The sequence below is a fragment of the Erythrolamprus reginae genome, chromosome 3 (genome assembly GCF_031021105.1).
Source record: "Erythrolamprus reginae isolate rEryReg1 chromosome 3, rEryReg1.hap1, whole genome shotgun sequence".
In the NCBI taxonomy this organism is placed as follows: Eukaryota; Metazoa; Chordata; class Lepidosauria; order Squamata; family Dipsadidae; genus Erythrolamprus; species Erythrolamprus reginae.
In genome coordinates, this window is record NC_091952.1 from 49,524,389 (window position 1) to 49,551,684 (window position 27,296).

Here is a 27,296-nt window from a genome sequence, read left to right on the forward strand (position 1 = left end):
AGACCAATGAACGATCAATTTCACCTCTAAATTTGCCTCATCACCCAAAACTGATCAAAAACTATACTTATCTTAATAATGAATATCAAGTGAATGAAGGGCATTCAGACATTTATAGAGAATTCAACGAAGTCTCTTTTCTGGCACAAAAAAACTCAAATATAGAATGATCCCAGGGACTACCTGTACCCCCAACACCCCAGCTCCCTCCAGCTGTTGAAAGCACACAAGAACCTGACAATTAGATGTGATAACCTCTTGTGCAAGAGACCAGAAAGCATACTATCTCAGCGGAGCAAGGATGCAATTTCACACTTACTCAGGGAGAGAGATATATGGATTATTGCATGAAATTTCCTGAAAGCAGCTGGGCTAAAAATGATGGCCAATTCCAAACCTTTTGCTATGTATGAGTGTTATAATATGAACATAGGTCTTTAAGAATTAGAAAGCAGGTAAGTAACTGCAGGGAGTGAAGGATGGCCTTCTCTGTCTAACTTACAATTGAGTGGCAAAGGCTTCCTTGAGTGTTGACTAATTGGAACCACATCTCCAGAACATAAAACATATTATCTATTGTATATGTATGAACAATTTATCTTAGGAATTTCATTTTGGATTTAGTTTTTCAATTCTTTATCTGTTCAGAAAGAACTGTTTTCTCAGTGGACTCAATTATTCTGGGTTATATTTATTTTCCTCTTGGCCATCCTGATTGTCCCTTTAATTAATCCTCTGCATTACTATTACTTTAGGGCTGGCATCGTAATATTAGTTTTCAACTTGGTACTAACCCCCCCCCCCCCCCCCGAATATGCTGTGTTCAAGATTACAATGACGAACTTCATCCTTTTTTAAACTGACTTAATGGCAAATGATTTGGGAGCCCATTTATAATATACCCAAAATAGTTAAAGCCATTTTTGCTCCCTTGGGTTAGGTTCCAGAGGATTAGCTTTTGTCAGCTTCTTTTCAGCCAGCTATTACTGTATTTGGTTGCACAGTAGAAAGTGTCAAAATTTATGTCTACCCTAAAACTTTTATTCTTAAGAGATAATTAATAAAGTGTGCACTGAACTTTAAAGCAAACGGGATAACAGAAGTCAACAGAAAATCAGAAAAAATATCAGTAAAGAATATTTCTGTTCCCAAAATTCAATTACTGTTGTGCTTGGCAGAGGAAGAAATATAGTCTCTTAGAATTTTCAGGTGTATCCAGATAATCAGGCAATTTAAAATCAAAACCGCTAAACAAACACCTTATTTACTACAGAAATAAAATATCTCAGAAGAAGAAACACAGTCCATTTATCAAGCATTGCTTGCAACTCACAGAATACATGATCTCCCCTCACTATTCCAGTTCAAGTGTAAATGGAAGAAACCCTGTTCTGAAGGAATGATGGAATCTGTAGCATCCTTCAGTTTGCCCAACCCTATACTCCCCTGTGTGTAGCTCTCTTTTAATTTGTCTTTCCTTTATCACTTCCTGTTGTTTCCGGACTGGCGCAAAGCTCAGGAAGCAATCCAAAGAAGAAAACCGCAAGAGGCCATGTGGCAGGAAAGCCACAAAAGACACTATAATACCAGATGATAGTCTTACAAGAATTGTTAACCAACATTCACCTAGAGAAAAGAGACCTAGCCTGGAAAAAACTTTCCGACCCAAGGCAAACCAAATAATTTCTACCTATATTAGCTGTAGAGAAATTTTTTAAATGGCAATGGCTATCTTTGAGTGTCAACCCTTTGAGGTAGGCCAGATCAGGAAACAGGAAGAAATCTGGTTGGAACAATTATTTTATTAACAACAGCACCTTGAGAGCATGACTGGATTTTCCTTATCCAGTGAATTAGGAATATCATTAGGAATTAGGAAGAGAAAATTTCCTGGGCTTCTTTTTGTGATGGCCATCCTTGTCTTGTTTCTCCAAGGTTATGTCCTTGGGTCTCTACACAATTCAACTGCTATATTTGGGTAAAGAATTACTATTAAGTTTAGGTATTCTGCTCTAAATTGAAATCAAGAGTGAATTTGAAGCAAGGACAATGGGAAAGCTGTCCTTCCTTTATCCTACCGTTACCGTTATCCTACCGTTTAAACCAGAGGTCTTCAAACTTGGCAATTTTAAGACTTGTGGACTTCAACTCCCAGAATTCTCCAGCCAGTATAGCTGGCTAGAGAATTCTGGGAGTTGAAGTCCACAAGTCTTCAACTTGCCAAGTTTGGGGACCCCTGGTTTAAACAATCTAATGTCTTCAAATGTACAGTATAATAGATGGTAACTTCTATAAGACACAGCCATAATGATTAATGGTTGAAGTTATGGAAAATCTAATTGCAAACATTCAGCATCAAGCATCAGGTTACATGTTTTACCCAAAGCGTAGGGTCCAATTCTATTTGCCATCAGTAAATAGAATAATAATTGAACTCTCTTAGTTACTTTAGCAATTGTAACTTCTGCTTTTTTTACAGGGTATTTCTTTTCAGAACAGCTGACTAGGTGATGGCCAGTGGTGGGTGGAAATTTGAACTTACTGAAATGTTTGGCATCTAACCAAGTGTTTCCTCCAAGTTGTTAGGACATTTCTTCTCACTTTGCCCATTCAAAAGGGAAGGGCACATTCTTTCTGCTGAAGTGGGATCTGCAAAGGGCTCACGGTATCTTCCTCCTACCTCTCTTTACAAGTTATTTGGGGAAATAAAATTGCTTGATGGATAAAACACATACTCCTGTAAAGCATATCTGATCCCTGAATTAGGAGGGGAAAACATACTGCTTCACTCCAATATAGAAGTACGTGGTTTCAAAAAATGATTTTTTAATTTTAAAAAAATGGCTAAAATCATAATCTTCTAATCTATACTTTGCATTTTACTATTTAACAAGCATTTTTCTGCAAGATGGTATTAATGTCTATATACTTTAGCTATGGCCAAGTATAATTTTCTTTTTCACTTATCACAAATAATGATCAAAAGTATTTTGTAATGGGCTAAGTACAGTGCTACCTCTACTTAAGAACTTAATTCGTTCCGTGACTAGGTTCTTTAAGTAGAAACGTTTGTAAGTATAAGTAATTTTTCCCATAGGAATCAATCTAAAAGCAAATAATGCTTGCAATGCCATTAGGAAAGAAATATAAGCTCAGAATTTGGGTGGGAGGAGGAGGAGGAAGAAGAGGAGAACAGTCGCTGCCAAAGGAAGAAGGTGAGGGGAATCAAAAAAAATTCAAAACTTTAAGTCTTAAAAAAAAAGAGGGACTCTGAGGCGGCGAGGAGGAGCACGCACCTCCCATACACCCAGCTTGAGGCTGCCTTCCATACACTGCGCCAGAGAGAGAAACCCAGGTGGGCGAGAATGGGGAACCTGCCGCTCCTTTGACCGAAAGGCAGCTGCTGCTGCTGCTGCTGCTGCTACCTGCTTCCTCTTCCTTCTCATGCTGAAGGGCTTCCCTCTCCTCTCGCTCACTCGCTTTGTAGCTGGCGCCTTTCCAAACTGGCCAGGCCTTCATGCCGCTCTCAAATTTCCTGGGAAATATTTCCGGGCTTGGGTTCTTAAGTAGAAAATGGTTCTTGAGAAGAGGCAAAAAAAATCTTGGACACCTGGTTCTTATCTAGAAAGGTTCTTAAGTAGAGGCATTCTTAGGTAGAGGTACCACTGTAGTTGTATAAAACCACTAAGGTTGGCATAATATACCTCATATTCTTAATGAAATTAGTTTTATAACAGGCTTTCACCTAATAAATACCATAGCTTTCCTTGTCAGCAAATTATAAATAACTGAATTACAATCTATTATTTTTACCGGGTTTTCCCCAAAATAAGACAGTTTTGTGAAGTAGTGGGCAAAACAGATGAATAGGAAATAAGCCCACACAAGTTGGTTGCTCTGGTTGTGTTTCCTCATCTTCAGAGTGGTCAAACGTCATTGTGGCATCTTTCAGTGTCCCAAGAGGTGGTTCCCCTTTGCCTTCTTCATCGACCTCCTCCTCCTCCTCCTCCTCCTCCTCCTCCTCCTCCTCCTCCTCCTCCTCCTCCTCCAAGTGGGCCATAGCTCTTGTTAGGAGTGTCACCAATGTCACATTTGGCTCTGGTTGTAATTGCCTTTTGTGTTTTCTGGTACCAATTCTCCTGCTGCCAGGCCTGTTGAATGCCTGCTGTGATACCTTGCTGAATAGCTTCTGTCACCAGAGCTCTCAGATCATCTGGAAAGGAAGTACAGTACAGTATTCCTCTTTTGAACTGTTCTTAGTGAGGAGGCTGTAGGCATTTGACCCTTCGGAGTTCAGATCGCTCCTGATTTGGATATTTCCCACTCAATGAGGGGTTGGTAAATCTGCTCCAGGGCCCCACAATTGGGAATCTGACGTGGGAACTATAGAGTCTAAGCTTGCACAGTCTGATAACTCTGATTGAACGGTGGGGGGAGGCCATGTGTTTACACTTGGCCACTGCTTTTTTATAAATCTTATCTAACGCTTTGTGTCTGCGTTTTTCAGCCGCTTTAATTGCCCATGTATCCTTTGATGGTTGCTTTTTGGATGAGGACTTATGGATGAGATCTGTCTCAGGAGATTCCTGGCTTTCCTGACAACTCCTAAGCCTTTCCCCTCCTCCATTGGGATTTGCAGGGCTTGCTGGCTCCATTTTAATGTTATCTGGGCAATAAAATAATCCAAATGAATTAATGCACTAAAATGTTGCTTGCTGTGCCCCAGGGGCGTGACGAATTGCAGTTTGATTCTGTTTGGTGTGCTTATTCTATGGGCCATGCTCTGGGGGCATGGCCTTGGTATTCGCTGGTGCCGTGCTCTAGGGGCATGACATGCTTCTGGCCTGGGAGCGCAAGTCTCCATTGAAGATGGCTAGCAGCAGTAACAATGCCCAATGCACATTTTGTTGGTCTTTTGTTTTTGTTTGTGGTTTTTTTGGTCATATATATAAATGTGTTTGCGTGTGTGTGTGTGTACTAATTCGATTCTATGCTGCCCAATCCCGAAGGATTTTGTTTATATTACATAAACAAATATATATATTAGTTTTCATAGATTTTCATGGGGTACAGGTATGAAGATCTTGGCATATTCGGGTTTCTTCTCGTGTAAGTTTCAGAGATTCCTGGCGACATTTCAACGAGGTCCCACTTGTCATCTTCAGACTCATGCTTTTGGCTTTGTACGAGGGCGAGCAAAGCTTTGCAAAAGCTTTACAAAAGCTTTCATTATCAGCAAAATAAGTTACACACACATTTTTGCTGATAAGTGAAAAGGAAGGGAGCCTAGTATAGATCTATTTCGGACTTGTTATGCCCTCGTCAGCTAGACACACCCTTACCAGGATTTGAAAATAAATAAATATACAGTGATCCCTCGAGTTTCGCGATCTCGATCTTCGCGAAACGCTATATCGCGATTTTAAAAAAAATATCAATTTAACAAAAACCCCACTTCCGGGTTTGGCTTCGGGAGTCAGCTGGGAAGCAGCGCGGCTGTTTTAAAAGGTCGCAGCCGGCCTGGGGGGCTTCACAGCACCCCCCCCCGAGCCCCCAACCTGGGTCTTCCCGGCCGCCCACGCAAAGGGGAAACCCCGGCTCCTCGCTGATGCCCGCCGCTCGCCCGCCAGCAAGAGGGGGAAGACCCAGGGAAGGTTCCTTCGGCCACCCAGCAGCTGATCTGCTCGGTAGCGCAGCAGCAGCGAGGAGCCGAATCGGGGTTTCCCCTTTGCGTGGGCGGCGGGGAACGCAAACTCCACCATCTACGCATGCGCGGCCATAGAAAAAAGGGCGCGCATGCGCAGATGGTGTTTTTACTTCCGCAACCCTACATCGTGAAAAATCGATTATCGCGAGGGGTCTTGGAACGGAACCCTAGCGATAATAGAGGGATCACTGTATTTTATATATTCACCTGGCGCACCAGTTGCAGCCCTATCTGGACAGGAAGTCACTACTCATGGGCGCTCATGCCCTTATCACCTTGAGGTTCGACTACTGCAATGCTCTCTACATGGGGCTACCTTTGGAGACCGTTCCGAAACTACAGATCATGCAGAATGCAGTCACATGAGCAGTCATGGGCCTATCCAAGTATGCCCATGTTTCTCCAACACTCCACCGGCTGCATTGGCTGTCGATCAGTTTCCAAACGCAATTCAAATGGTTGGTTATGACCTATAAAACTCTACATGGCATCAGATCAGATTATGTATAGGACCACCTTCTGCCACATGAGCCCCAGAGACCGGTCAGGTCCCACAGAGTCGGCCTTCTCCAGGTCCCGTCAACTAGTCAATGTTGCTTGGAGGGACATAGGGGAAGTGCCTTCTCTGTGGGAGCCCTGGCACTCTGAAATCAGCTCCCCTCAGAAATTTGTACTGCCCCCACCCTCCTTGCCTTTCATAATAATTTGAAGACCTGTGCCGACAGGTCTGGGGACACTAATCGTCAGCTCCTGCCTATGAATGAATATATGTTGAATGGAAAGTATATTGGCAGACTTAAAATGAATGTTTTAATATTAAATTCATTTTTTCATGAAGAAATTGAGACTTTCAACTGATTTTTGGAGATGTGATGCTCAAAATATACCAGTGAGCTAGAAGACCTTGGCTGCCTTCCGAATCCTAACTAGAATGAAACCAGGGGAATATTTCTATAGAAGATCATCTGGGAATATCCAAACTATATTTAGATGCAGAAACTGAATAAACTATGCTGGAAGAAGATAATGACAAGCCACTTCTGCACTGTTTCCAAGAAAATATATGGATATAATTATAAAATCACAAAGAACAAAATTTGACTCAAGAAGTTTTGTTTTTATTTCGTGACACAAGGGCTCCCTTTTGCCTAGAAATTATCACACAAATTAACTTTGTTTTGGAAAGATTCATTGGGGTTTTTTTGTAGATGCTTGTGTTGTTTTGAATTAAATACTAATGCTGTGGAAACTAACAAGTTCAAAGGAAATGTACATTATACATTCATGACTTCAGAATAAATATAAATATATATATATATATATATATATATATATATATATATATATATATATATATATTCGTAGATTTTCACGGGTATATCTATGTAGATTGTTCTGAGTTCGGGTTTTGCCCCGTGTAATATTTTGAGTGTCTATGTGACGTTTCGGTGAAATCACATTCACCATCATCAGGCTGAAGTTGCAAGCTTCGTGCTGCTGTAGATATAGTACATATAACTATATCTACAGCAGCACGAAGCTTACAATTTCAGCCTGTGGATGCATGGATGTATGTTTGTACGTTGAAGCGTAACTTTGGAACACCTTGAGCAATTTCAACAAAACTTGATACACTGATGACTTGCCCTCCAGAACACTGTGGAGGTAAGAGATTTCTGGTGTGTGTGTGTGTGCCCGTCTGTCACCCTCCGAAACAGCCGGGGGGCGTCTCAGCGTTCTCCCGAACGCCGAACCCAGAAGTTCGGCAAAAGTTTGGGTTTGGCGTTCGGGTTCAGGAGAACATTGAGAAGCCCCGCCGCCTGGCTGTCACCTTTGCAGAAGAGCCTTGGAGCGGTCGGCCGGTCAGGAGGCTCAAACGGAGATGGGGAATCCCAATAGGGAATTCCAGGGGCGGAGCTTTGACATCACGAAGACATCCTTCCTGGAGTCCACGTTTCGGCCGGCCAGGAAGGACATCTCCAGGAGTCAACAGCTCCACAGCTCTTCTGCGAAGGTGACAGCTGGGTGGCGCCGCTTCTCGGCGTTCTCCCAAACCCAAACGCCGAACCCGAACTTTTGTCGAAACTTCCGGGTTCAGCGTTCGCAGCGGCGGGTTCGTAAGGCAAAAAAAGTTTGTAAAAAGAGGCAAAAAAATTCCGAACCCCGGGTTCGTATCTTGAAAAGTTCGTATGACGAGGGGTTCGTATCACGAGCTACTACTGTATTAGATTAGGCTTTGGTTTGAGCCAGTATGGCTATTTCTGTTTTTAAGAGCAGTTTCCCATATACCATCCCTATGTCACCACCCAGCAAACTAAATGGATGTTAGAAAAGACAGATTACTTATACAATGGTACCTCGGTACTCATTAATTGGTCACAGGAGGTGCGATGAGTACCAAAAACGATGAATACCACATTTTTCGATCGCAAGGCAGCTGACACCAAGGCGTTTTAGCATGTGCATTGAGCACCAAATAAATGAGTACAGTGGTACCTCGAGATACGAGTTTAATTCGTTCCGGACCTGCGCTCTTAAGTTGAGCAGCTCTTATCTCGAACGACTTTTCCCCATAGGAATTAATGTAAATAATTTTAATTGGTTCCAGCCCTCAAAAAACTCACAAAGTTAGTCTAAATTATGCAAAAAGACATTGCAAGAATAAATGTAACTTTACTTATTAATAAGATGATAAGCTGAGAGCTTTCCTTCCCTTCCTCTTTTTACCCAAAACAATCAACATGGCAAACTTTTATTTTTATTCATTAAACTGTAGTTATTTATTCAACTTCACTGCCACCCAATCCTGTAGAGGGAGGAAAGAAGGGAGGAAGGAAAAGGAAAGCAAGAAATGGAGGGAGGAAAGGAAGGAAGGAAAGAAAGAAAGGAAGGAAGAAAGAAAGGAAGAAAGAAAGGGTGAAGGGACAGGAACAGAGGAAGGAAGCAAGGAAACTTATGAAAGGGGAGAGTAACTTCACTGCCACCCAATCCTGTAGAGGGAGGAAAGAAGGGAGGAAGGAAAAGGAAAGCAAGAAATAGAGGAAGGGAAGGTAAAAGAGAGAAAGAAAAAGAGCAAGAAAGAAAGCAAGCAAGAGAGAAAGAAAGAAAATGAAAGAGAAATAAAAATAGAGATGGAGAATGAAAGAAATGGAAGGAGGGAAGGAAGGAGAGAAAGCAAGAGAAAGAAAGAAAGAAAGAGAAAGAAAGAAAGAAAGAGAAAGAAAGAAAGAAAGAGAAAGAGAAAGAGAAAGAAAAAAGAATGAAAGAGCAAGAGAGCAAGAGAGAAAAAGAAAGAGAGAGAGAAAGAAAAAAGAAAGAAAGAAAGAAAGAAAGGCAACTTCAAAGAAAGGCTCACTGAGCATCTCTCACTCTCTCTCTCTTTCTATCCCTCTCTCTTTCTCTCCCCCCTCTCCCCCCCTTTCCCTCTCTCTTCCTCTCTTTCCCTCTCTCTTTCTCTCCCCCCTTTCCCTCTCCCCCCCCAGGCCGGCAGCGATGTTTTAAAACAGCCGCGCCGTTTGCGAGCTAACTCCTGAGGTGCGGAAGTTCGCCTTTGGCGTTTGGGCCACTCGGAATGTGAAATTCAAAACAGCGTTCGGATCCCCCCACCCCCAGCAGAAGCCAAGGACCCCCAGAGTGGGGCGGCAGGGGAGGCGACCGCCTCTCCACTCACCAAGTGCCGGGATACGAGCCGAGAAGAGCCGGGCTGGCTTACTTTCCTTCCTTCCCGCGCTGATGCAGAGCCACTCGAACAAAGCGTCACGCCCCCCTGACGCTTTTGGCGGCAAAAGAGCCCAGCGTCGCTTCGGAAGCCGCCGAAAGCATCAGAGGGGCGCGACGCTTTGTTCGAGTGGCTCTGCATCAGCACGGGAAGGAAGGAAAGTAAGCCAGCCCGGCTCTTCTCGGCTCGTATCGCGGAGAGGGGCGGCATACAAATCCAAGTAATAAATAAAATAAAATAAAAAAATGTCTCTCCTCTCCCAGCTTTTATCTCGAGTAGCTCTTAAGTCGAGCAGCTCTTATGTCGGGGTTCCACTGTACTGGGATAAGATTTTTGTGTCAAAAATCAATGAGTTTCAAAGCAATGCTATGTACGACTGTATAACACCAGAAATCTGAACTGATCTTTTGTAGAGTACTTTTGAAGGTAGGCCAAAACCTGCATGAAATTACTCCAAAAATTATTAATAATAATATCCCAATATCTTAATAATAATAGGATATCTTAGTATCTCCTTTCCCACAATCCTACTCACTCAGTGGACTAGCTAGAGAAGCAGTCTTGTTTTCAATTATGTATCAAGGTGAGTAGTAACACCAGAAGGAGTATCTGAGGTAAAGTCCCAGCCTCTGGATTTCCTGTTTTTCCTGGGCAGAGAATGAGTGGAAGATTGTCAGGTAACAATTAAGCAGAACTCTGTCCTACCCATATTTAAAAACTGTCCCACTAAAGCCAATGGAAGGAACCTACGCTCAGTTTCTTAAAAGTTATCTATTAATAATAATGCACAAGATAAGACTATATGGCAGCGCTTTTATCTACAAAGCAACGTTAAGTATGTGTCATTGTCCAGCCTATTCTTGGTAGCCTTCTTGAACATTTCCTGGTTTAAGCTTATTTCTATGCAGCATAACCACAAAGGTGGCTATATTATATATATATCCAGTCTGAGACAGGTTTCTTCAACCATATATTCTCCAGATGTATTGGACTTCAATCTCATAATTTTCCAACCAACATAGCCTTCAATCATGCTCGCTGGAATCAAGTCCAACATATCTGGAAGGTAAATCTAATTTAGGTAAATCTCTCATAAGCAAAGTTACAGTAATTAATATAACACTTCAAATAGTAAAATAATTAAGGCAATCTCTGTAAACTAACAATTAAAATGGCACCAAGAAATCAAATCAACATCAATACAAGTAAAAACTAGGATTACCTGTGAAGGAATTGACTTTCCTAATTTATTTTAAAAATGTATAGACCATCCCCCATACTTGCTATAATTTTTAAATCACCTTAGGATAGATACCCACAGAACATGTTGCACTAATCAGTTTGGGAGGAACCAGAGGACAGAATACTATGGCAGGCCATTCTTGTTCAGAAATGACTGTGTATAATGCCAAAATATATGCAGCTAGCCAAATAAACCCCATGCCATGTGGATGCTTCCCTGCTCTTTGAATAACAGAGATGAAATGAATAGTAAGTACATCACGGCTTTATACCTGCTCTTTCAGCAGTAGTACAACTCCTTCCACGCTCTGAAACTATACAATTCATAATATCTCTGCGATTTGGTTCAGTTTATTGGCTCTCATCCAGCCTACTTCAAAGTCCAGGCATAGATCCAGTTACTCAAAAAGTCACTGAGCTCTAGATCAGTGTTTTTCAACCAGTGTGCCGTGGCACATTAGTGTGCCGCGAGACATGGTCAGGTGTGCCGCGAAGCTCAGCAAGAGAGAGAGAGAGAAAGAAAGCAAGAGAGAGAGAAAGAGAGAGAGAGAGAGAAAGCAAGAGAGAGAGAAAGAAAGCAAGAGATAAAGGGAGAGAGAGAAAGCAAGAGAGAGAGAGAAAGCAAGAGAGAAAGAGAGAGAAAGAGAAAGCAAGCAAGAGAGAAAGAGAGAGAAAGCAAGAGAGAGAGAGAAAGAAAGCAAGAGAGAGAGAAAGAAAGCAAGAGAGAAAGAGAGAGAGAGAAAGAAAGCAAGAGAGAGAGAGAGAGAAAGAAAGCAAGAGAGAGAGAAAGAGAGGCAGGGAAGGAGGGAGAGATAGAAAGAAAGCAAAAAAGAGAGGAAGGAAGGAAGAGAGAAAGAAAGAGGGATGGATAGAGAGGGGAAGGAAGGAAGAGAGAGAAAGAGGGAGAGAAATAGAGCGAAAGGGAGGAAGAGGGAGAGATATTTTTTTTGTCCAAACCTTTTTTAGCCCCCACACACACCCCTGTTCAATGTGCCCCATGATTTTGTATATGTAAAAAATGTGCCGCAGCTCAAAAAAGGTTGAAAATCACTGCTCTAGATCAATATGGCTGTACTTCCACATTTTTGCTTGGTTCCAAAACAATTCTGGACTATGATGGTTCGCCATACCCTTCAGGAAGGTATGCAGCTGAATGGCTAGCACTCTCTCAAACACCTTGCCTAAGAATGGATGGGATATCTACAATTAAGCAACAGTTCTCAAGTGCCTTCAAATACTAGGATGCTCTCTTTAGAGCAGCCAACTATGTTGCCTCTTTTAAAAAGGGGAAAACACCTCCTGATGACACAAGAGGTTTACCACTCCCTGGACATAAGCTATCATTGGTGAGATTTCAATAGCCAATAGAGGCAAGGATTGTGACTACATATGATGGGCCAAACAGATGCAAGTATTTCACCCACATCCTCAGGCTTTACAAACTGAGTTTTTTTCTAAAACAAAGCATGATCAGTCTGGATATTTTCCCAGATTCCCACAGACAGATGCAAGCAACTTTCTCCGAAAAGCACTTAGCAGACAACCAAAGATTCAAGAGTTACTGGCCAGAAACTGCACTGAAACAGTTCTGCTGGACTACATGTTAGGGGTGCAAGACAGAAAAATTGAATAAGAGTTTAGTGCATTTTTCACTGCCATATAGCAAGCTCAGGTTAGCATTTACCATTCTACTCTGCTGTATTCATCTTAGAATTGTACTGCTGTACACTCTTGCTGTTTTATACCTGTTCAGCACCCAAACATGCTCCAATGAGCAAGATTCATTACAGGTTCCACGATGCCATAAAGGGCATTTAGGGCAATCATGTCCGTTTCATATCATAATTTAAAAAGAAAAAAGAAAACAAAAAAATGAAACAATTCCATATTGTATTCGAAAACAAAACAATTCCATACTGCATTATTCCGAAATGAGCCCTGCATTCGTGGGAAATACTAGGATGAAGAACAAATAAAATTCTCTTCCAGATCAGCCAGGAAACCCCAGGGGCAAACTATTCAAAGAGAACCCTTTCTGCATAGGACTGCTTAGATGCTCTAAATCTTATCTTCAATCTTATTCTTAGGAAGAAGTGGTCTGTCCATAAACAAAAGTGTCTGGAAACATATGTACTGCAATACATTATCTTCTCGGTACTTGGTCACAAACATGAAGAGATATTCTTTGGAACCAACTACCCCCCGAGGGGAGGGAACCAACTGCCCCTACCTACCCTACTGGCCTTCCAAAAAGCCTTGAAGACCTAGCTCTGCCGACAGGCCTGGAGGCTGTGAGAATTAACAGCTTATCTCTGGCCAAACATCTTCTGACTGGTATGTGTGATGGTATGATATTATTGATTGGATTAAGGCTTTTAAAAAAAAATAATATTAAGGGTTTTTAATGGTTATAAAGGGGTTTGGTTTTAAGGAGTTTTTAATTATTATTAGTGCTAAAATTTGATTTTCTACTGTATTGTTTTTGTTGTGTTCCCTTAGTCCTATGGGATTGAGTGGTATATAAATCAATCAATCAATCAATCAAACAAACAAACAAACAAACAAACAACCCTATATTATCTTTCTGGGCCCTTACTAAACTACATGCCCTCAAAACTGTTGCTACAGTAGAAAAGTTATCTCTTGAAGACAATGGATTCTCTATAAATAATAAACATACAGAACCCACTTGGTCCTCCAGCCTATATTGGTGCTGAATGAGTTCAACTCCATCAAGCCATTCTGAAACCATTTCAAAAGGGACATTCAATTCGATCTATGCTCGCCTTAAATCATAACAGGTGATCTACTGCAATGTCTTTAGTAATAACACAAATAAAAAGGAACAATCCCATTTTGCGGCTATCTTGTGGTGGTATCCTGGAAGAAGATACCTCAGAGATGTTGAACTACCACTGAATTTACAACTGCATGAGAATTTTGCTGCCACTCAGCTTATAGTCATACAATAAAAACATTATTTAAATATTTATTAACTAGCTTTTGCACTGTGTTTGAAGTAAGCTGAAGGCAAACTTGATATACAAACAGTGGTCTGGCTGATGTAATTAAAATTGGAGACAAAAATAAAAGGATATAAATTGCTGCTAGGTCCAGAGGTTTTATCACCTGAAAGAGTCTATGGGCTAGAACAGGTTGAAAAGTATTTTTAATTCAAATTTAGATATTAATAACTAAATTGGAAAATCTAGGAGTACCATCCAGAAGAGAACAGAAAAATAATTGGCAGAATATTTGATATTATTTAAATTTATATGCTACCCGAATCCCATCAACTCTGGTCTAATATCTAAAAATTTCATTTTGAAAGAAAGTCAAGGAGGATTACTACAAATAGCATTTTTAGATTGGTAAAATAAACATATTCAATATTCAAAGAAAAAATCTTTACAGAGCAATAATCTGAACCTTGTAAGCACTAAAAATGAATAATAGCTGAATAAAGTAAAAGACCAGGAAATAGTTATGACTTAGTCAAAACTTATTCTCTTCTTCATTTATTATATTAAAAAGTATTTTAATCTTCCCTAAAAAGATACATCAAAAATGAAATTACATTTCTGATTAGCAGGAGAGACTTTTTGTACATTGGGACTGCAAATTCCTTTTCATTCTGGAACTCAGAAATAAAATCCAGATTTCAAGAGTTCTGGAATCAATACCTATGTAGGCAGTTCCTTTTAAATAGTGGATTTTTGAATGAGAGAAGAAAACTAAAGAGAACTTGAAATGATTAGATTAGATTTATTGGATTTATATGTCGCCCCTCTCCGCAGACTCGGGGCAGCTCACAACAATGGCAAAACAGTACATAGTGACAAATCCAATACCCATCAATCCAGTTACAATTTTAGGCTAAAATGCTCATAAAAACAACCCCATTATATATAAAAAACAAGCACACAATCAATCAAACAAACACCAGAACAACATGGGCAACAGGGAGATGTTTCAGTTCCCCCATGCCTGACGGCACAGGTGGGTTTTAAGGAGTTTACGAAAGGCAAGGAGGGTGGGGGCAATCCTAATCTCAGGGGGGAGCTGGTTCCAGAGGGTCAGAGCCACCACAGAGAAGGCTCTTCCCCTGGGTCCCGCCAGACGACACAGCTATAGCACCTGTAAGAACAAAGTTGCCCATTCAGGAAGAAAAAGAAACATGACTCTTTTAAGATTTACATTAACTTTGAGAAATCCCTATAGATCATTCATTTTACCGGTGTTAATATTGGGATCACTGGTTTTCAGGAAATTAATTCAAAATAAATTCCAGACCACTGATTTTGATTTATCCTGGATTAAAAATCATAACCCATATTTTAAAAGCTTTTATTCCACACCTTATTCTGTGAACAATTGCAGCCACATGCTCAAAACCACAGCATACCATTGTTCATTCTGAATAAATTCATTTAAACTGGCTTCACCATCCCCAACACAGATTACACCATCCTTTCCAAGAATGGAAAAGTTCAGTTTTTAACTATTTGTTAATCAACTTATCAAAATGAAAGAGGGGCTAAAATGTGTTTTTTTAAAAAACCTTTTAGTTTATTACAGTTGTCTTTCAACTGATTCCCATAATGCTTCACCCCAATGCCTTAGGAAGCTGGGAATTATTTCTGAGTAAAAATGGGAAACCTGAAAACATTTAAGTCCTGATTATGTGCAATGTTAGTGTTGTACAGTCTGTTTAAAAAGCAATTATCAAAATATATTCCCCGTGCCTGCACACTCCCCTCTATGAGGTGAAGACCTTTTGTGCTTCTCAATCACAGAGCCTCAGCAACACCAGAACAATTATCTACCCAAATTATTTGGCATTTCCACCTCATTTTGCAACGCCAGGACTCCTCTTAATATGGCTCAGATATGTGAATGCAAGCCCAAATCCAAATTCCAAAATTCCTTACTATATGTACAGAAATAACTGTATTTGGCATACCAAGTACAGTGATACCTTGTCTTACAAACTTAATTGGTTCCGGGACGAGGTTCTTAAGGTGAAAAGTTTGTAAGACAAAACAATGTTTCCCATAGGAATAAATGGAAAAGCGATTAATGCGTGCAAGCCCAAAACTTACCCCTTTTGCCAGCCGAAGCACCAGTTTTCGCGCTGGTGGGATTCCCCTGAGGCTCCCCTCCATGGGAAACCCCACCTCCGGACTTCTGTGTTTTTGCAATGCTGCAGGGGAATCCCAGCATCGCAAAAATGAGCGCTTCGCTGGCAACGGAAGTCCGGAAGTGGGGTTTCCCAGTGAAGGGAGCATCAGTGAAATCGCAGCATCGCAAAAACACCGAAGTCCTCAAAACCCCACCGCCGGACCTCTGTGTTTTTGCGATGTTGCAATTTCACTGAGGCTCCCTTCGCTGGGAAACCCCACCTCCAGACTTCCGTTGCCAGCGAAGTGCCCATTTTTGCGCTGCTGGGATTCCTCTGCTGGGATTCCCCTGCAGCATCACAAAAACACAGAAGTCCAGAGGTGGGGTTTCCCAGGGAGGGGAGCCTCAGGGGAATCCCAGCTTCACTGGCAACGCAAGTCCGGAGGCGGGGCATCCCAGCAGTGGTGGTGGGTTTGTAAGGTGAAAATAGTTTGTAAGAAGAGGCAAAAAAATCTTAAAACCCCGGTTTGTATCTCGAAAAGTTTGTATGACGAGGCATTTGTAAGACGAGGTATCACTGTACAGTGATCCCCCGTTTATTGCGTCCCCAACCATTGCGAACAGGGTACTTTGCTATTTTTCAACCCGGAAGTCAAAAATACCATCTACGCATGCGTGCCGGGCACGCATGCGTAGATGGCAGCGGCTTCCCTGGGTCTTCCCCCTCTTGCTGGCGTCAGCGAGGAGTTTCCCCACCGCCCACGCAAACTCCTCGCTGCCGCCCGCCCTTCGCCCGCCCACGCCGTTCATTCTCGCCGCTTTTGAGCTGAGTCCGGGAGCGAATTCGCTTCCGGACTCAGCTCAAAACCGCCGATAGCAAGCGGCAAGGAACGGCTTGTCTCGGCGCTTTCGAGCTGTCAGCTCGAAAGCGCCGAGACAAGCCGTTCCTTGCCGCTTGCTATCGGCGGTTTTGAGCTGAGTCCGGAAGCGAATTCGCTTCCGGACTCAGCTCAAAACCGGCGATACCAAGCGCCCCCCGGACCCCCAACCCGGGTTTGGGGGGCTGCTAGGAAGCCCTCCATGCCGGCGGCAAACAGCCGCCCCGCCCCCAATCTTCGGCTCCTCGCTAGCGCTGTGGGAGTAAAAACACCGTCTGCACATGCGCAGACGGTGTTTTTACTTCCGCATCGCTACTTCGCGAAAACCCGCTCGTTGCGGGGGCTCCTGGAACGGAACCCTCGCAACGAGCGGGGGATCACTGTAATTGCATATATGATAATCTTTCACATACAATTCATACAAAAAACTTTGCAAACCAAACTGTCAAAGTATATAAAGCTTGATGTATCCATATAGTGTACATCTAGTGAAAACTGTTGTGATATGGAAATCCCCAAAAGGGCACATCTTTTTTCACATCTGATCTGAGTTCCAAAAAAGCGAGTTAGTGTGAATATGCATTTCCATAAGACATAATTACATAATACATAATTTAGGTTCCAGCTTCCTAAAGGGGAATATTTTAAATAACAGCCTTCATAACAAAGGTTCTAAAACAAGAAAGACAAGCGTAACCTTGTTCAATGGTGCACGCTTTACCGACTGTGTATTGTGTTTGATATGCATAAAGAGTCTCGGTGAGACTGGCATTTTACTCCCATATATTCTAAAATATGCCTTCCAAATCATTTCAAAGCATATAAAGGGTCCAATATACAAGTCAATTTAATACATTCAGAATAGACTAAATGATAGGCGAGAGGACTTAGTGGTCTAAAGAAGAAAGTATGTATTACCCACCCATCTTCAGTATCTTACTCACAAAGTATTACAAATCTGGCACAGTAGATTAAAGTGATGATCAGAACAGCTTTTTGTTATTTTTAACTTCTGCAAACAGATTCCATCTAATGAAAGTTGGGGGAAACTATTATGCAGTGTGCTCACTACTGGACTGCCCAAATTATTTTTCAGCAATTTCAGAACAGAACAATTGACAAGATGGTGGAAGAACAGTGTGCCACTATTCCAAAAATCTTGCTGACTCCCTATTGTCCCTAAGTACTGGATTTAATTAGCTCCAAAAGTAATTATTCAAAAAGTGCTCAGTCTCCTCCAGCTGCTGATTCCATATTCAATCTATTATGATTCAGAGCAAGGACATTCTTCCTTATAGGTGGGATGTGCCAAATTCTGCAGTTCTATATTGCCATGACGGAAAACTAGCACAATGGCTGTTCTTATCTGATCAAGAGCTGAGCAAGGCTGATTTCCCTACCACCAGTTTTTCATTTACATTACTATACTGTACTGTGTGAATTCATTTTCCCTCTTAAGCTTCCCAATATTCAGCTTTACTGGTTTGCAGTAATAGATCAGAAGAAGAAAACATTCCTGGTGTATGCTTTTGCTACATCATTCATATGCTATATTCTCTTATCAATCTCATTCTAACTTGCTTTTTGAAATAACAAATGTATTTCAGTCATTTCAAAATGCCCACAGTTGGGACATTTTCTTTATTAGGAGCAACTTAAAATAGTAATTTCTCAGAGTTTCTCCATTCAGCAAGCGAATGAAACAAAAACCAAACCAAACAAAATGAAATCAATAAAACAATTATGAGAAACGGGAGCAACAGTGAACATCTCAATTTGAAATTTTAAAATGATAAATATAAATAAATATAAACCATACCAAAAAAAGAGCTATTTTGAATCCTCCATAATTTTAAAATTTATTTATTTATTAGATTTGTATGCCGCCCCTCTCCGTAGATAGAGGGTTCCAAGAGTAAAAAGTTTGAGAAATAATGCTTTAAGTTATTTAAAGGAAAACGTAGAGATACAATTAAGACCCTCGGTGATCTTATAGCTTACATTACGACCTATAAAGCCCTTCATAGCACCACACCAGATTATCTCAGGGACCGCCTTCTGCTGCACGAATCCCAGCAACCAGTTAGGTCCCACAGAATGGATCTTCTCTGGCTCCCGTCAACTAAACAATGTTGCTTGGCGGGACCCAGGGAAAGAGCCTTCTCTGTGGCGGCCCCGGCCCTCTGGAACCAACTCCCCCCAGAGATTAGAACTGCCCCCACCCTCCTTGCCTTTTGTAAGCTACTTAAAACCCACCTCTGCCATCAGGCATGGGGGAATTGTGATCCTCTTTCCCCCTAAGCCTTTACAATTCTATGCATGGTATGTATGTATGTTTGTCTGGTTTTTATATTAATGGGTTTTTAATCGTTTTTAGTATTAGATTACTATTGTACACTGTTTTATTGTTGCTGTTAGCCGCTCCGAGTCTCCGGAGAGGGGCGGCATACAAATCCAATAAATAAATAAATAAATTACATCCCTCCTTTTAAAAACAGCTTCCTTTCCCATTTCTGTTCTTTAACCAGTTACTGATTCATCAGAAGATATTTTATCTTGTGATTAAGTCAACTTGCAGTTTTTGCATTAGGGTTAGGTTTGTGTTTCCCTTTGTCCTTATCACTGAAGCAATTTTCTGAAGGCAATTTCTTGACTTCCAAGGACCCTTCTTGGCTCTCCTCAGTAACCACGATCTCATCTCTAGGGTTTGTGGTGCACTGCAGTAGACATTCTAATGAACGTTTTAATGGTCACTTAGAACAACCACAAAGCCTCATGATTTCCCTTTTCTGTTTTCTTTTTATTTATTCTGTTTCCTGGGTTAAATTTCTGACATTATCTTGGACTTCCTTTGGCAATTGTATAGCAGTGTTGCACTGACAGGCCTCATCCCTCTGGTCAGTTCTGTGATTGACGATTTCATCATTTATAGCCATACACTTGCAGGCAGATCCCAAGTGTTTCTTTTGCAGGACATGCACAGTATGGGCAAAACAGTATTTTCAGACTGTCTATCAAGGTGCGATGGATTAAATGAGTGCCTTATAGAAGCTTTAAGTCAATTTCACCTCTTAAAACGTTCATTTTCACCTCTTAAAATGTTCATTTTCACCTCTTAAAACCTACCCAATCAGACAGGGGTCAGCAAACTGTGGCTCTGGAGCCACATGTGGCTCTTTCATCCCTCTGCTGTGGGTCCCTGTCGATGGTCGACATCACAATTTTGAAAGGAGCTTCTGGGTTTTTGGGGTGGGGGAAGGAAGTAGGGCATGCCAGGAGGAGACTCTATGGCAAGGGGCAGATTTTCTGGTCAGCTCTACAATTAGGACTGGTAGAGGAAAAAGGACGCTGTGCTAGGAGGAGACTCTATGATGGGGAAACCGGACTTCTGGTCAACTCTAGAATTGAGGGGGAGGGGCTTCCGGTTAGGACCCTTGTGGCTGAGTGTTTCAAGTTGCCGACCCATGAGATAGCCTATTATTTTCCTTTGCATGGCTTTAAGAGAAAAAATTTCAGACAGCACTTTTAAAAATGAAATGTAACTATCTCTTCCAAAGAGCCCTTTTCTGATGTAGGATGTCTACAAATTTTACTTCTTTGACATAAGTGCAACACATTTATCCTGCTTTGTATGAGAGCAGATGAAAATCTCGCTCATCTAATCTCTTGAGGTGCTCTGGTAGGAGGATGATCTGTACTGTGTTTTCATAACTCAGTTGTTTCAGAGCCTGGAACTGCTACACAGATGCAGGAAAAGGGTCCGCCTTGTCTGAGATGTCTAGTTTATTCAGCTCTATGCTTTTCCTGCTTCTGGGGTGGGGAGGGGGGGGGGAAGAAAGTGGTTAGATGAGCTGGCACGCAAGTACAAGCCCATCCTCCACTAACTGGAAGTCATTCTAAGCCTGTGAACTTAGAGCATCTTTTCTGGAAATTAGTAACTATTGTGAACAGCTGGAACTAATTTTGAACGAGTGGGGAGGAGACAGTCATCAAGAAACAATAATATATCTCTTGGTAAAACTTTTAGAATTTGCAATGCTCCCCCTTGAAAAAGTGATGCTGGCACTGTTGCCTTCAAAAGGAAACTGAACCAGAGAAAATTGATTGTCTTAACTCAGGTTATATAATTGGAGACATTTTTGTACCTTGAAAAATAAAATCATTTATTTGCTGTAGACCTAAGATTCTTGGATTTCAGTAAAGCTTTTGATAAAGTAGATCACAATCTCCTAATCCACAAATTAGGAAAAAAACAGGGGTAGAAAAAAACACACGTAGATGAATAAACAGTTGGTTGACCAACTGCACCCAACGAGTTGTCCTCAACAGCTCCAAATCCACATGGAAGGAGGTAGGCAGTGGGGTAGCACAGGGTTCAGTCCTGGGCCCTGTGCTCTTCAACATTTTCATTAATGACCTAGATGAGGGAATAGAGGGGGAACCAACCAAATCTGCAGATGACACCAAGCTGGTGGTGGTAACCAATATCCTAGATAATAGGCTCAAAATACAGAAAGACCTAGATAGATTAGCACTGTGGTCCCAAACTAACAAAATGATGTTCAACATCGAGAAAAGTAAAGTCCTTTCTTTACCTAGGTAAAAAAAAACCTAGACACGCATACAGACTGGGAAGAACCTCACTTAGTAGAAGTGACTGTGAAAGAGATCTCAGAGTTTTTGTGGATAGCCAACTAAATATGAGCCAGCAATGTGCAGCAGCAGCTAAAAAAGCCAACATAATGTTAAGCTGCATCAACAGGGGGATACACTCCAAGACTAGGGAGGTATTAATACCACTCTATAATGCCCTAGTCAGACCTCACCTGGAGTATTGCATTCAGTTCTGGCCACCACACTTCAAAAGAGAATTAGAAACTCTGGAAAAGGTACAGAAAAGAGCAACCAAAATGATAAGGGGACTAGAAACCAAGACATACAAAGAGAGATTGCAGGAATTGGGCGTAGATAGTCTAGTGAAAAGAAGGGGCAGGGGGGACACGATAGCAGTATACAGGTACTTAAAGAGTTTGCCACGGAGAGGAGGGGGTCTCACTATTTTCCAGGGCACAAGTGGTCCAGGCGAGGAAAAATGGATGGAAGCTGAACAAGAAGAAATTCAACATGGAAATCAGGAAGAACTTCCTGACTGTCAGAGTCATCAACCAATGGAACAGCTTGCCAGCAGAGGTTGTGAACGCCCCAACTCTCGACATATTCAAGAGGAGATTGGACTGCCATCTGGCTGGGGTGGTGTAGGGTTTCCTGCTTGCGCAGACGGTTGGACTTGATGACCTGCAAGATCCCTTTCAACTCAAATAAATAAGTAAATGTTCCCTCCCAAACTTGGTCACAGACTTATAAAAATAACAATATCCAGGTAAAACTTACATCGGGAAAAATATGGATTAAAATATTATGTCCTCAGTATATTTTGGCTAAAAATCCCAAAAGAGAAAGATAACTAATTCCCTGTCTCTCCACACAGACCAATAATGCTGTTAAGTCAGTCAAGCTACAGTGAAGTGAAACAAGCCTAATAATAATAACAGAGTTGGAAGGCACCTTGGAGGTCTTCTAGTCCAACCCCCTGCCTAGATTAAAGCACCTCTGTCTAAGCCAGAGATCTTCAAACTTGGCAACTTTAAGACTTGTGGACTTCAATTCCCAGAATTCTGGTAGTTGAAGTCCACAAGTCTTAAAGTTGCCTTGTTTGGGGACCCCTGGTTTAACCAATGCATATGAAGAACAATTAGTTGATCAAAAAGTAGCTTATAAAAGCAAACCAGCCACATAATTTACCATTTGTTTAGCTTTCTAAACAGGACTGATTATCATTGTGGCTCAAAAATATTATGAAATACTACATGTGAATACAGCTAACAATATGTGAAATTTAACTGAAACCTTAGGGTATTCTTGGGTTAAAACCCCAATGCCTGGAAATCCTAGAGAAATTTTAGAATACAGTACAGATAAGGCAGGACTTCTTGCCAAAAAGAATTGTATTCTGAAACTAAGCGCAAATGTTCATGGCAAAATAACCTATAATTTGACTTCTGGCATGTTATTAATACATAAGGATACAGTATTTACATTTTGCAAGGTGACCAATTTCACTCAACTACAAACTGTTTGGGCAGGAAGAAATTTGTGAATGGCCAAGGGAAATGTAAAATGTTGTTACATGTGCTAATTTGTTTCATTCTATAAAAAGTAAATATAATCTACAGTGAACCCTCGAGTTTCGCGTCCTCAAGGATCGCGAAAGGGCTATTTCGCGAGTTTTCAACCCGGAAGTAAACTCCACCATCTGCGCATGCGTGCCCTTCCACGCATGCGTAGATGGTGGAGTTTCCCCGCCGGGCAGAGGCTTCCCTGGGTCTTCCCCCTCTTGCCCCCGTAAGACCCCAGCGGCGGCGCGAGCAACGGCGTGGGCGGGCGGGCGGCACGCGCGGGGACACCCCAGCTCGGCTCCCCAGCTGGGAAGCGGCCCCAGCAACAGCGTGGGCGGGCGGGCGGTGCCCGCGCGCTTGGGGACATCGCAGCTCGCTCCCCAGCTGGGGAGCCGAGCTAGGGAGTCCCGACCGCGCGCGCGTTGCTGGGGAAAGCGCGCGCGCTTGGGGAATCCCTAGCTCCGCTTCCCAGCTGGGGAGCAGAGCTAGGGATTCCCCAAGCGCGCGCGCTTTCCCCAGCAACGCGCGCGCGGTCCGGACTCCCTAGCTCGGCTCCCCAGCTGGGAAGCGGCCCCAGCAACAGCGTGGGCGGGCGGGCGGTGCCCGCGCGCTTGGGGACATCGCAGCTCCGCTCCCCAGCTGGGGAGCCGAGCTAGGGAGTCCCGACCGCGCGGGCGTTGCTGGGGAAAGCGCGCACGCTTGGGGAATCCCTAGCTCCGCTTCCCAGCTGGGGAGCGGAGCTAGGGATTCCCCAAGCGCGCGCGCTTTCCCCAGCAACGCGCGGGCGGTCGGGACTCCCTAGCTCGGCTCCCCAGCTGGGAAGCGGCCCCAGCAACAGCGTGAGCAATGGGGTGGGCGGGCGCGAGCAACGGGGTGGGCGGGCGAAGGGCGGGCGGCAGTGGAAGCAAAAACACCATCTGCGCAAGCGCAGATGGTGTTTTTACTTCCGCACCGCTACTTCGCTAAAAATCGATCATCGCGTGGGGTCCTGGAACGGAACCCTCGCGATGATCGAGGGTTCACTGTATATTTATAATTGTGATGTGCGATATTAAATAAATCATTCAACCGAGAGAAATTTGCCCTTCAACAGAGTTTGTGAAAGACTGATTAACAGGGCAATGCATAAAGTTTTCTTTGCAGTTTCTTTAGTGTAAGTTTAAACCTCAAGAACTGATCGAGCAAAATATGCTGGAAATATTTAGTTGTTTGGGCTTTTTTTAATGATATGAACCTAACATTTATTTTTCCTGTGTAGCTAATTTTCCTAGTACTTGACACAATAGTAATATCCCACTATTAATACCCATGAATGCAATCAGAACAGGGAACAGCAGAGGGAAAAAAAGGATAAGATTTGCCTCATAGTGAAATCCATAACCGTTTCACACTCATGGGAATGGAGAAATACTGTAATACCGAATAACGTGTTACGTAGTTCCACTTTAGTCATAAAAGCTGTCTGGGTAACTTTGGGCCAATCACTCATTTTCAGTCCAACTCACCTCACGTTATTGTTGTTATGGGGGGAAAGAGGAGGAGAAAGGAGTACCAGTACTATGAATAATGGGCGTATAAAAATAAACATACTGGTACATACAAAATTACATAGGGCATTTCTAGCATCAAATGAGGTTCATAACTTCCAAAATCACAGATCTGGGCAGAATAATTTTGCAGAAAAGGGCTAATGTGTTAATATCCTGAAACTGAAGTTTGTTATGAGGGTTTTATCTATAAGTGTGATACAGGCTAGAATTGAGAGATAGTGACTCACAGCAACTCTTAATAAAGACTTTGAGAATTGTCAACTGCTTCATGTGACTAGGCCTTGCAAATAGATTTTCGCTGTATGTCAAAATGCAGCTCACATACGTTAATTAACAAGAGAAGGGTCCGCTGTTCCAAAGTTTGTGATCTCAGATTTATTTAATATAGTTTTTGTTATCCTAAATGCCCAGGATGACTGGGGATAGTATTTTAACACTCCTGGAAAATACTTGGTTTGAGAAGGCTGATGCAGACTGACAACAGAACAATTTTATTATTTACACAATAGGCAAGGTTTTTTTAATCTAATTGTTCAGTTTAATATAAATGCTTGGGACTGTATATCTAACTCACCTGAAATCAGTGCATGTGATACAACAGTAACAAAACATTCTAAAACTTGCCTTGATGCAAAAGAAATCTAATCAAATACCTGTGATTAGTTTTATAATTATTCAAGTTATCCCTGAACTTTCTGGATAAATTTTCCTCTTAGGAAGAAAAGAGAACCCAATACAGTAGTTCAAACATAACAAGGGATGGGAATCAAGAGAATCTGGAGGAGGATACCTGACAGCCAACATTAGCAAACTTACTGAACCCTAGATGTCTGGAGTGCAAAATCGAAGATTTGGAATATGAGAAAGTGCTTAGTGTGTCTCAAAAGGAATTCCTCAAAGTTCTGCAGTCGGGGTGGAATTCTGCTGGTTAAAACATTGTGCTAACTGGTGTGTTTGTGTGTGTGTTTGCACACACGCACATCATTCTGGAGGTAGTTAACAGACTAGATAAAACCTCCACACTCCCCCTACCTGCATTTTGCTCCCTTCCAATCTTATTAATTTTAAACTAATTTAATATTGTTTTAATATTTGTATCAGTTTTAGTGTTTGTAAGATACTTAGAGTTGCCGCTAGGCAAGATGTGCAGTGTATAAATTGAATAAAATAAATAAAAATAAATAACATCTTTGGTTTGCAGCAGACTGAAACTAGACAATGTTACAGTGGGTCAATTGTTCTAAACCATTTTATCTTGATCATCGATTTCAGGTGACTGAACCTTGGACACTTCCTGTTGCTTGGACTCCTTTGGTCCATTAGCTTGGCTCTTGACCTGCTGTTTTATAAGTCACCTTGCTACGGTATCTCTCAAGATATGTTATAAATATAAATTTTAAATATTCCTTTCAGTATACATTATAAACAGAGATATAAACAGAGGCTGTAATTAAAACAAAGCAAGGAAACCTTAGTACTCTAATTGCTAATTATGGTTAGGGGGATTATAAGAGTTGAAATCCATTTAGAAGCACTTGGAAAGGAATGATTTGTAGGATAGTCGTTTAAAGTTGCACCTCAATTAGAACAGGCTCACAAATGCATTTTAATTGATGGTAACTGGATGTTTAAAACCATAGAATAGGTTTATTAGGTCTCTCTGGGACAGAAGAAGTCACACTATAATTGACATTAATTTCAATGCAACCCATCAAATCTTTGGTGTCAAAATCAGAAGAGCCAGGTCAATTTCACCCCTTAGACTGCTTATTTTAGAAATAAGGCATGAGTCATCTTTACAATGAAAAAGCAAAGGCTAAAAAGTCATCTGGGATCTCACCATGATTGATACGCACTAGTTTAACTTTCATTTTCAAAAGAATAGAGACACTTCTAAAAAAATACATCTCAGATTCCAAGAAATAGAACCTTTCCAAACAAAAGAGACTAATCTCTGTTTCTAGCTCTGGCACATCTGCACTTTGCTAATACCTTGTCCTCATATGATGGTTTATGTTAACTCTTATCTTAAATTTGGCTCTCTATGAGAAAATCTTTTTGGAGGGGGGCTATCGAAGATGGGCCTGCTGCTATCCGTTGGTAAGGCCAATGCCAAAAAGTGAGAAGTGATTCAATCTCTTTGACATCCCTTTTTGTCTTTCTGACAGCTCTCTTTCCTTTCTTTCTTTCTTTCTTTCTTTCTTTCTTTCTTTCTTTCTTTCTTTCTTTCTTTCACTTTTCTGGCACCTTCTAACTTTCCCAAGCAAAGATTCACGAAAAAAATAGATAGCTCTTACTGGAGGTCTGACCTGATTAGTTGCAGACAGCATCTGAGATTAAGCTAAGACTACTTAAATATTATAATGTCAGGCTTCATTTTTGATTAAGAGTTATTCTAGTACTCTTGCACACGTATACCAAGAGAAGCATTTGAAATATGACTCCTAATGTGTAACATTACAAAATAATAGAAATTGTGCATTCTTTTGTTTTCAGTTAGTCATAAATGAATGCAAAAAGCAGTTACATTGCAAAATTTACCAAATGTATATAAATTTGTTTTAAAAATGTGATTAAATTCTTAAGTGAAATTCTGAAAAAAATAGTAATTTGAGAAAATGAAAGGTTTTTGTAAGCTTGATTTTTTTTGAGAGAGAGAAAACAATAGAAAAATTCACAACGTAGAGGGAAATTAAATGTTCACTCTCTGTTGGAATCACATTGCTTTCATGTTTTGTCATTCAATAAATGGTTTGGAAAGGGGAAAAAAGAATAAAAATAAAGTAACAACATATTCTGACAGTGGCTATTTTAAGGAGGCATTAAAGCTTTGTGGATGCCTTCAGAATTTTACTGAAAAACCTATCAACACCAGCTCTTCACAAAAAACATAACGGCAACAGT

General features: G+C 41.5%; 1 protein-coding gene across 3 annotated transcripts in view; it reads right to left on the minus strand.

Moving 5' to 3' along the window:
* TEAD3 (TEA domain transcription factor 3) overlaps positions 1-27,296 on the minus strand; it is a 144,566-nt gene that overhangs the window by 101,297 nt on the left and 15,973 nt on the right. The window lies entirely within an intron of this gene.